Here is a 10,101-nt window from a genome sequence, read left to right on the forward strand (position 1 = left end):
CTGCTGGAGCCAGTGCAGGTGGGATCTGGAGCCTACAAAGTATCTGCCTTGCAGTGGGCCTCGTTCCAGATGTTTTCCCAGCAGGTGGCTGGCGTGGGTGTAACATGCAGGCTGGGAAGGAAGCAAGATCTGCTTTTGCTTAAACCTTAGGCAGGAAAGCAGTACAAGTGGCTGGGTTTTGCCATATCTGGCACCTAAGTATTGAAACCAAGCTGAAGGCCATTAGTGTGGAAAAGAAATTCTCTTGGTGTTACTTCCTTAGAGGAATGCCAGAGTAGTGGAATGCCTTCTTCAAGGCAGCAGAAAGAGAGACCTAGAAATTCTGCATGACGTGCTGACTACAGCAATGCTGGTGGGCTGCCCCAATGTGTGTGTCCCCATCAGCTCCCCTGAGAAACATCCCGTTTCTCCACGTTTCAGGGATGGGGTGTTGAGGTGAGAGACCAGCTCAGCAGGCCAAAGGAGGGAAAACATCAAGTGACATTATTGGGCACCAGGCAATTGAGAAAGGGGGCAGGATGAATGCCACCACTTTGAGAGAAATCTTTACACTTGGTTCTGCACGGAACGATTTGCAAGCTCTAGCTCCTCTCAGAGCCAGAGGAGAGGCAGCGGCAGGAGTCCTCCTGGTTCTGCAGTGCAGGAAATGTGGAATGGGCCCTTGGACAGAGCCAGCCTCCTCTGCCTGTTCAGCTGCAGGCACCTTACAGAGAAGCACAGAGGAGAGCCAGAGCTGTCCCGGCTCTGCTTTTCCATGTCCAGAGGACTGAGGAGAAAAGCCCCAATGGGGAGCTCCTCAGAGCAAACTTGCAGCTGAAGAAGTAGAAGGGGCAAAGGTGGCCTATCCCTGTTTCTGTCCCATGGTTCCCCTGGGGTTCTGCATGGAATGTTGGGCTGTGCCCATAGCAACTGCCCTTGTCTGCTGCTCCTGCGGCCGTTGGTGGAACACTGGTGGAGCAGCGCTGGAGCAGCAGCTGCAGCATCTGCTCCTGGGCTGTCCCTCAGCAGCCACCTTCTGCACTCAGCACCACAGCTGGCCTCTGCAGCGACATCCTCATCTCCTCGTCTGCCGCCAGGCATCCCCACAGTACTTTGGCACTGTGCAAGGTAAGAAAATCCCCGTGGGCCCCAAAGCACTCACAGAACAGCAGGAGGCTCCAGCTGGCTCTGCCACCAACCACCACAGACACGGTGCGTGGTCACTTTCCCCAGATGAGGTTGCACATGAAAGCAGGCTGCAACTTCTCCAGGAATAATGCTGCCTCCAGGGGAAATGCAGACCTTTCTATAGAGGACGTAGGGAGCTGTCACGGTGCACTTGCAGATTCTCGTCCTCTGATGACCTGTGTAAAAGTTCGTGGCACCCCTTTAAGTCCTAAAACTACGTTGTGGTAACCCCAAAGCCAATTGGTCATTCTGGAGGAGGTCAGGGGTTCAGTGTCCACTAATCCTGTTACGCCTCACTCTGGTCACACCTCCTGCAAAGCTTGAAAAACCAGAAGGATGGGACTTCTCCTCTGGGATGCCTGCCCATCAGAGCATGGAAGCAGTTTGCTGGGCTTGTCCTGCAGTACTGGCTTTCATCCTCAGAAATGATCTGGTTGCAGCAATTCTTATGTACTCACATACTTACATCACTTCCAGACACTGGAACAATATTCTATTTTCATAGCTTTTTTGATTTTTTTCCACCTGCCTTACATATCTTTTCCAGAGAGATATTGCTATAGATTTGTCTGTGTTGTTCAATGTGTGTAGGGCTGGCTCTGCCTCACGGTCAGAGGCAGCTGTGAAATGCCCTCTTGAGTGGTGCTTCTCAGGAACACAATCACAGTGTCACAGCATTTTCTGGGCTGGAAGGGACTCCCAAAGATCATGGAGCCCAGCACCTGGGCCTGCTCAGGACAGCTTCAGGAATCCCAGCCTGTGCCCAAGAGCAGTGTCCAAAGACTTTTGGAGCTCTCTCAGCCTTGGTGCTGGGAGCCCTTCCCTGGGGAGGCAGTTCCAGTGCCCAAGCCCCCTCTGGCTCCTTCCATCCAACCCAAGCCTGCAGTAGTGCATCTTCCATGCATCCTCTTGGCTCTTCTCACTGGCCCCAAGACTCACGGCACTCTAGTGCCTGCCCTTCAGCTTTCCTTCTTCAGGAAGCTGCAGACTGCTAGAGGGACCTGCCTCAGAAATTCCAAGTGAAAAACACAGCAATGACACCTAATGGAGAAGAGCTGGGACAGAGGAGCTTGGGGTTTTCAGTGGTGAGGATGAGAAGCAAGGCTACCGACACATCTTGGCAGAATGAGTTTCATCTGGAGCGTTGTTTTGATCTCTTTCAGGTGGAAAGGAGAGGCGCAATGAAAAGGAAAGCAAGAGCCCACACTGAGCCGTGAGTTTTTGCCTAGGGTTAAAGGACAGCAAACTTGAGGAATGGCGAGCAGGACAACTGCTCTTTCAGAGTCACGGTGGGATTGGTCCAAGGCCGTGGTTGCATGCGAGCTGTCTCTTGACCACTTGCCTTTCTTTCATCCTACTCCTTCTTCCTCTAGACACATCAATGTTGGCAGTGACTTTCAGGCCGAGCTCCCTGAGGTGCAGACCGGGCCACCAAGTGAGGATGAAGAGCCTGCAACCCTGGTCTGGAAGCCCTTGGAGGAAGACAACTGTGACCTGGAAAAACCGGACAGAGGTAGCTGTCAAGCTTTCTTTCCACTCCTGAGATAGTCGGGTGTGTAAAATGCTGGTTTTTGGATAAAAAGGCAGCTTTTGGCAGGCTCTGCTTCTCTCCTTGTCATGCCCATCTTCCCTTCTGGAAGTGGTAGGGGCAAGGAGAATGCTCTGCTTCTGCAGCAGAGCAGGAAAAAGAGCAACTGTGCTGCTCTCCAAATGGGTCAGGGGCATCTGCCAGTGGAGGAAGGGAGATTGGCCCCCACTCCTTATGCCAAAAGCTGCATGGAAGGGAGAGGCAGCACTAGGTGGGCCCTTGCTTCAGCTGCCCCTTGCTTTGCTCTCCCTTTCGTGCTCTCCAAGCTGCAGGCTTTAGCTCTTGTGCTTTCCTTCTGCCTTGTATGGCAAGCATTCCCCTTTGTTGGCTCAAGGCTGACTTTGGGTGGGTTTTTGTTGTGCTTGCAGTCAGAGAACTGTTGGACATGGCCAGCTCCCGTGGCCTTCCCGGGGCAGCAGCTCAGCTGGAGCTCGCCCTGCACTGCCTGCACCATGCTCGCGGCAGCGTTCCGGTAGGAAGCGGCTGTTTGGGCGCGGGCAAGAGTGGGCAGGGAATTGATAAGGCCCGGGCAGCGGGACAGCCTTTCCTGGCTGCTCCTTGAAGAAGGGAGTTCACAAGCAGCAGAGCACTCGCTGCCTGCTGTGTCTCGTCCAGCTGCGGCAGGGCTGAGCCCAAATGGCTCCAGCAGGGACAAGATCTCTCCTGGAGGCAGCACCGCAGGGTCCTGCAGCCTGCTGCCTTGAAAACCTCCTGGAGATCTGTGTTCTCTAAGACATTTTGAGGGACAATTCCCAGAAGCCTCAGTCAGCTGAGGCAATTCTGGGTGCGGGAGGAGCAAAATCATGGAGTTGGAGAGGAAAATGCTACCCTTGGGGAGCAGGAGCCAAGGGCTGGGCAGCAGAAATGAGGGACTGGGAGCAAAGCACAATCTTTGACCCATATGAGAGCCAGTGGCCCGAATCCTCAGCTGAAGAGGCAAAGCGGCTGAAGGGCAGCATTGGTGGGGTTTGGCTCCTTTTTTGTCTTGTGGGGCAGCTCAAGCCTTTTTCCTTTGCATCTTGCAGGAGGCTCTGGAGATGTTGCTCTCGGGGGGGCCTCCAACAGCTCAAGGCCATCCCTTGGCTGATTATCATTACGCAGGTAACCAAAGCCCAGCTTCTTCCTTCACTGACACGTGCTGCCGTGCCCTTAATGGCCGTGTCAAGCATTTCTGCTTCAATTAGTTGTGCTTTAAACCAGCACAAGATCTCGCCTTCTCTGGGGGCAGGGAAAGCACCAGCATCTACTCCTTCAGCTTGACTCGTTTTCCATGCTTTTTTCCCTGGGGAATGCCTGCTCTCGTCTTCATCACCTTCTGAGGGAGCAGACATGCACACACGTGAATGACGGCTGGCGCCAGCTTGCTTTCTGCAGCCAGTGGGATCTGCTTCAAGTGGCTAGAGGGATCAATTCAGCTGCTGCTTTTTCTTGCCAGGCTCTGATGGATGGACACCTGAGGAGAAGGAGGCCTTCCAAAAGGCTTTCCACACCTATGGCAAGGATTTCCATCTCATCCAGAAGCAGGTAAAGCCACAGGACATTCCTCACCTTGGCAGATCATCAGAAGGGACATGTTGATTATTGCTGGTACCAAATACTGCACCTATGTCCCTCTTTTCTCAAAACTGTTAAAGTAGTCACAAAATAGGACATGGAAGGCCTGTGTGAAAATGATGATCCTGCCTCTGCAACCCTTCTCTCCAGGCTGTTTTGGAAGACAAAGCTCTGTTCTGTCAGACTTGTCTCCCAGGTGTGCTGCTGCTTCCACAACACCTTGTGCTGGGATAACTGCAGTGAACGGGGCAAAGAAGAACTCTGCTAGAGGGACTTGTTGTTGATCTGTGCATTACACGTGGTGCCACGTAGCACAATACTCGGTTTATTACATTGCATAATGCCTCTCTGACTCCTCCATATTGATTTCATTTTACACCCTCCTCAATTTTCTCCATGACTTTAATTCCTACTTTACTCTGTATTCTCATTGTTCTCCAATGCACCCTATAGGATGGCTGTTTCAGATTCCTTCTTTTTCTCTTCACAACAGATCCCGAGTAAGACCGTGGCACAGTGTGTGGAGTATTACTACTGCTGGAAAAAAGAGCAGAAACTTACCAGCAGCACTCTTGCTCAGGTGAGTGGGAAGAAAATCCAGACATGCCAGCAGGGTCAAGAAACTGGCAGAAGGGCACAAACCCTGCTGGCAAGCCACGCCAGACGCCGCTTTGCCAGGGTCCCTTGGTCCCACGCACTGGGAGAGGCGCAGCAGGTGCTGCCCTGACTTTTGTTGTGCTGCTACCCTAAAATACGGAATTCTGGAGCACAACTTTGACCCAACAAAGCGGCACCACCACCAAAATGGGCTTTGACTCTCTACAAATCATTTTCTCAAGGGCTGGCACCCTCAGGTTCCAATCAGACCCTTCATTCCCCACTGCTTGCTAACATCAGCCATCTGGGCTGCCTTCATGGAGATGCTGCCAAATTTTAGAGATCTTTTGTAGCACCCCAGCGTATCCCCAAAAAGGAGCTGCCAGTGCCATGGCACCTTTAATACTTTCCTTACCAGCAAAGAACAATTTGCTTCACAGAGAGAGACAGAGAGAGGGAGAGAGATTATTTTGGGTAGGAGAAAATGGGTAATCATGTGTCTTCACTAGTGTGACTGAATGTCAAAGCCATGCCCTAGACATGTGGGGAGGAAAACCAGAGATAAATAGATGTTAGGCAGAGAGGTAGAAATCAGACATGTAGAACTATGGATAGCCACGTATTTATCCCACCCCCTTAGAGCTGTGGTAAAGGGGAGTATTTTCCTCCAACCTCCATGGTTGGCAGCCTGCCGCAGCCCACTGCCATATCCAGCCCTTTTCTCAGCTCCGCGGGGTTTGGAAGAATTTGCTTAGGCCAATAGATTTTTGGGGTGGACGCTGCGAATTCCAACTTTCTGAGAGGAAGGAAGCACTGATAAGGATTCTTTGATTTCCAGACTGCAGGCAAACGGAAGAGGAGGAAAAGCCCTCCCAGGAAGGAGACTGAGGAGACCGGGAAGAGAAGCCGCAAGCGGGCTGGCAGCGCGGAGTGTCCCTGCTGCCAACCGCGCCAGCCGCCCCAGCCGGCGGGAGGCCCCTTTCCGTGCGGGCAGTGCCAACGGTGCGCAAGCTCATCCTCCTTCTGCTCCCAGCTGCCCCTTTGGCCTAAAGCACGCTGACCCTTTCCAAAGGCACCACAGGGCAAGCTGAGGCCACTTGAAGGATGGCCCCTGGCAGCCGTGCTCAAGCTTACAGCCCACTTGGAACCCAAACCGCTTCGTTCAAACCCAGCATTCCCAGTGAAACCTTGCCATGCCCCAACAAGACACAGTTCATACAAGCAGGAACAGATGCATCAAAGCTTGCTTTGCTGCTGCTGATCCAATTAAACCTAGGATGAAGCAAAAGGAGGAAGACATTTCAAAGAATTGAAACCAGCAAGATCAGACTCATGGTGCTGATCACTTAATAAATGTGTCAGCCTGAAAAGACAGAAATTCATCAAAAAATGGAGATCTCAACACTTGTATGCACTTCATACACACTTGATCTCGGTGTGTATGAAGTTAACAATGGATGGTTTGTTTCCTGTCTTCCAGGGAGTTTGCAACCATCAAGGGGAGGAACACGCACAGGAGAAGACATCGCCCACGCAAGGATGCACAGCCTCTCCCCAAAAAGAAGTGACCAAATTAGCCCAGCAATTGTCCAGGACTAGCAAGAGTTAGGTGTCTGGAGGACTAGATTGAAATAAGATTGCTTTGTTAGATTTAGGATTGTTTATTCTTCTATTAGTTTACCTGATAGGAATCTCCCAGTTTATTAGTTAAGATACATTAGTATTAATAAAGATGTATTAGTAGTATTAGATTTAGCGGTAAATGTAAGAGGTTTGGTGTTTGCTATGCTTCAACTTTTCACATTTTGCCTTTGTTGAGATATCATCTGTCTGTATTATCAAACCAAAGTTTGTTCCATTTTGCCTTTTTGTCTGTATGAAATCCCTGAGGCAGTGCTCGTTACATTTCCTTGGTGTTGCATGCACGGCATTTGCCCTGAGAGAGCAATGGGGGCACAGGAGTCCCCCCCAGGCCCAGCCCCTGGCTCAGCTGGCAGCACTTCCAGAGGCGTGTCCCCATTACTGCCAATGAAATCATGGTGGAGCTTCCTCCTTTGATTCCTGAACATCTCAGCTGGGAGTGGCTGGGGAGGCTTTGCTGAATTCAATGCATTGGATCTAAAGGAGTGCTCTTGTCTCACTGTACTTGCTGGGATAAAAGTAGTGGGTTGAGGCCTTTTTGTTGCCCAGCAACATAACTTTGTTTCATTTTGGGGGACAGATGGACTTGAGCACCCTGGAGGACTTTTCTAACCTCTCTGATTCTAGAAAAGAAATATCCACATGCACCACAAAGACACCAGGAGTTCAGATTCAGTTTCGCTTTAAAGGACCAGGCTCTGAGCCTCCAGTAATGTCCTTAGCTAAAGCAGAGCAGCTGTGAACCTGATCCTCTCACTTCGCACAGCTTTGGTATTTGCGCCAAAGAAGAATCCAAGTCACTCTTTTACCCAGCCCAGCAAATGGCTCTGCCTAGCAAGGCTTTGGCAGCAGGGGCTGTGGAGGATGGCGAGGGGGCGAGGCAGGGGGGAATGGCCAGGCTGCTTCTGGGAAGTGACCAAAGCTTGCCCTTGCCTGCTGGAGCCAGTGCAGGTGGGATCTGGAGCCTACAAAGTATCTGCCTTGCAGTGGGCCTCGTTCCAGATGTTTTCCCAGCAGGTGGCTGGCGTGGGTGTAACATGCAGGCTGGGAAGGAAGCAAGATCTGCTTTTGCTTAAACCTTAGGCAGGAAAGCAGTACAAGTGGCTGGGTTTTGCCATATCTGGCACCTAAGTATTGAAACCAAGCTGAAGGCCATTAGTGTGGAAAAGAAATTCTCTTGGTGTTACTTCCTTAGAGGAATGCCAGAGTAGTGGAATGCCTTCTTCAAGGCAGCAGAAAGAGAGACCTAGAAATTCTGCATGACGTGCTGACTACAGCAATGCTGGTGGGCTGCCCCAATGTGTGTGTCCCCATCAGCTCCCCTGAGAAACATCCCGTTTCTCCACGTTTCAGGGATGGGGTGTTGAGGTGAGAGACCAGCTCAGCAGGCCAAAGGAGGGAAAACATCAAGTGACATTATTGGGCACCAGGCAATTGAGAAAGGGGGCAGGATGAATGCCGCCACTTGGAGAGAAATCTTTACACTTGGTTCTGCACGGAACGATTTGCAAGCTCTAGCTCCTCTCAGAGCCAGAGGAGAGGCAGCGGCAGGAGTCCTCCTGGTTCTGCAGTGCAGGAAATGTGGAATGGGCCCTTGGACAGAGCCAGCCTCCTCTGCCTGTTCAGCTGCAGGCACCTTACAGAGAAGCACAGAGGAGAGCCAGAGCTGTCCCGGCTCTGCTTTTCCATGTCCAGAGGACTGAGGAGAAAAGCCCCAATGGGGAGCTCCTCAGAGCAAACTTGCAGCTGAAGAAGTAGAAGGGGCAAAGGTGGCCTATCCCTGTTTCTGTCCCATGGTTCCCCTGGGGTTCTGCATGGAATGTTGGGCTGTGCCCATAGCAACTGCCCTTGTCTGCTGCTCCTGCGGCCGTTGGTGGAACACTGGTGGAGCAGCGCTGGAGCAGCAGCTGCAGCATCTGCTCCTGGGCTGTCCCTCAGCAGCCACCTTCTGCACTCAGCACCACAGCTGGCCTCTGCAGCGACATCCTCATCTCCTCGTCTGCCGCCAGGCATCCCCACAGTACTTTGGCACTGTGCAAGGTAAGAAAATCCCCGTGGGCCCCAAAGCACTCACAGAACAGCAGGAGGCTCCAGCTGGCTCTGCCACCAACCACCACAGACACGGTGCGTGGTCACTTTCCCCAGATGAGGTTGCACATGAAAGCAGGCTGCAACTTCTCCAGGAATAATGCTGCCTCCAGGGGAAATGCAGACCTTTCTATAGAGGACGTAGGGAGCTGTCACGGTGCACTTGCAGATTCTCGTCCTCTGATGACCTGTGTAAAAGTTCGTGGCACCCCTTTAAGTCCTAAAACTACGTTGTGGTAACCCCAAAGCCAATTGGTCATTCTGGAGGAGGTCAGGGGTTCAGTGTCCACTAATCCTGTTACGCCCTCACTCTGGTCACACCTCCTGCAAAGCTTGAAAAACCAGAAGGATGGGACTTCTCCTCTGGGATGCCTGCCCATCAGAGCATGGAAGCAGTTTGCTGGGCTTGTCCTGCAGTACTGGCTTTCATCCTCAGAAATGATCTGGTTGCAGCAATTCTTATGTACTCACATACTTACATCACTTCCAGACACTGGAACAATATTCTATTTTCATAGCTTTTTTGATTTTTTTCCACCTGCCTTACATATCTTTTCCAGAGAGATATTGCTATAGATTTGTCTGTGTTGTTCAATGTGTGTAGGGCTGGCTCTGCCTCACGGTCAGAGGCAGCTGTGAAATGCCCTCTTGAGTGGTGCTTCTCAGGAACACAATCACAGTGTCACAGCATTTTCTGGGCTGGAAGGGACTCCCAAAGATCATGGAGCCCAGCACCTGGGCCTGCTCAGGACAGCTTCAGGAATCCCAGCCTGTGCCCAAGAGCAGTGTCCAAAGACTTTTGGAGCTCTCTCAGCCTTGGTGCTGGGAGCCCTTCCCTGGGGAGGCAGTTCCAGTGCCCAAGCCCCCTCTGGCTCCTTCCATCCAACCCAAGCCTGCAGTAGTGCATCTTCCATGCATCCTCTTGGCTCTTCTCACTGGCCCCAAGACTCACGGCACTCTAGTGCCTGCCCTTCAGCTTTCCTTCTTCAGGAAGCTGCAGACTGCTAGAGGGACCTGCCTCAGAAATTCCAAGTGAAAAACACAGCAATGACACCTAATGGAGAAGAGCTGGGACAGAGGAGCTTGGGGTTTTCAGTGGTGAGGATGAGAAGCAAGGCTACCGACACATCTTGGCAGAATGAGTTTCATCTGGAGCGTTGTTTTGATCTCTTTCAGGTGGAAAGGAGAGGCGCAATGAAAAGGAAAGCAAGAGCCCACACTGAGCCGTGAGTTTTTGGCCTAGGGTTAAAGGACAGCAAACTTGAGGAATGGCGAGCAGGACAACTGCTCTTTCAGAGTCACGGTGGGATTGGTCCAAGGCCGTGGTTGCATGCGAGCTGTCTCTTGACCACTTGCCTTTCTTTCATCCTACTCCTTCTTCCTCTAGACACATCAATGTTGGCAGTGACTTTCAGGCCGAGCTCCCTGAGGTGCAGACCGGGCCACCAAGTGAGGATGAAGAGCCT

At 51.9% G+C, this 10,101-nt stretch overlaps 1 long non-coding RNA gene across 1 annotated transcript; it reads left to right on the plus strand.

Annotated features, from left to right (window-relative positions):
- Positions 1 to 4,187: 4,187 nt before the first annotated feature.
- Positions 4,188 to 5,808, plus strand: LOC135293251 (uncharacterized). Its single transcript, XR_010355350.1, has 3 exons — positions 4,188 to 4,279; positions 4,803 to 4,889; positions 5,745 to 5,808. It is a non-coding gene; the product is annotated as an uncharacterized LOC135293251 (long non-coding RNA).
- The last annotated feature ends 4,293 nt before the right edge of the window (positions 5,809 to 10,101 follow it).

This window comes from Passer domesticus, unplaced genomic scaffold, assembly GCF_036417665.1.
Source record: "Passer domesticus isolate bPasDom1 unplaced genomic scaffold, bPasDom1.hap1 HAP1_SCAFFOLD_93, whole genome shotgun sequence".
In the NCBI taxonomy this organism is placed as follows: domain Eukaryota; kingdom Metazoa; phylum Chordata; class Aves; order Passeriformes; family Passeridae; genus Passer; species Passer domesticus.